The sequence below is a fragment of the Littorina saxatilis genome, linkage group LG17 (assembly GCF_037325665.1).
Source record: "Littorina saxatilis isolate snail1 linkage group LG17, US_GU_Lsax_2.0, whole genome shotgun sequence".
Classification (NCBI taxonomy): domain Eukaryota; kingdom Metazoa; phylum Mollusca; class Gastropoda; order Littorinimorpha; family Littorinidae; genus Littorina; species Littorina saxatilis.
In genome coordinates this window covers 30674117-30674755 of record NC_090261.1, presented here as the reverse complement: position 1 = coordinate 30674755, position 639 = coordinate 30674117, and the positions used below count along the sequence as shown (strand labels likewise).

The 639-nt window shown below is 40.5% G+C and overlaps 1 protein-coding gene across 1 annotated transcript in view; it reads right to left on the bottom strand.

The window, feature by feature from the left end:
* Positions 1-618, bottom strand: part of LOC138952833 (UDP-glucuronosyltransferase 2B10-like) — a gene marked incomplete at its 3' end in the record, with an annotated part of 4300 nt that extends 3682 nt beyond the window's left edge. Inside the window, 1 exon segment of the mRNA XM_070324565.1 lies at positions 230-618.
* Positions 619-639: the final 21 nt, after the last annotated feature.

Below are 639 nucleotides of genomic sequence, written 5' to 3'. Positions count from 1 at the left end.
ACACACACACACACACACAGGAACATAGTTTAAAACAGAGACCGTCAGACAGACAGACAGACAGAGATTGTGGGACTGCACAAACTGCAAGCAAACAACCAAACACAAAACAAAGAGGTGCAGCACTGCTAAGATAAAGCAACAAAATCAACAACAACAAACTAACCATTTAACTAAATTCACACACAGTTTCAACGCAAAAGTTATGAAAGCTGTTCTCTGCACTTACTTTTATCAGCCGCCACAGGTTTTATACCCAGCCGAGAGATTCGAAAGTTGCACAACGGGTACAAATAGGCTACCCGAGTCTCAAGACCCTAAAAGAAGAATGGTTAAAAAAGATCATGAATGATAAAGAGGTCAGGTTATAAAGCTGTAGACGTGTGAGGTCAATGTCGAGTACATCTGCACCAACAAGGATTATGAATAGAAAACTAACTAGTGCATTATTGAATGCATCGAAGTAAAGTATGCACGCACATGTCCCTATTAGCAAGGTCAGGTTTTGGTGTGTGTGAGAGTGCATAGTATTACGTCTTGTGTGTTTGTGCATGTCGATTACAACGTAAGCCTAACTGTTACATTACTTGCGCATGATTACGAACATACATTATTGGCACAGAGACAGAGAGACACTCA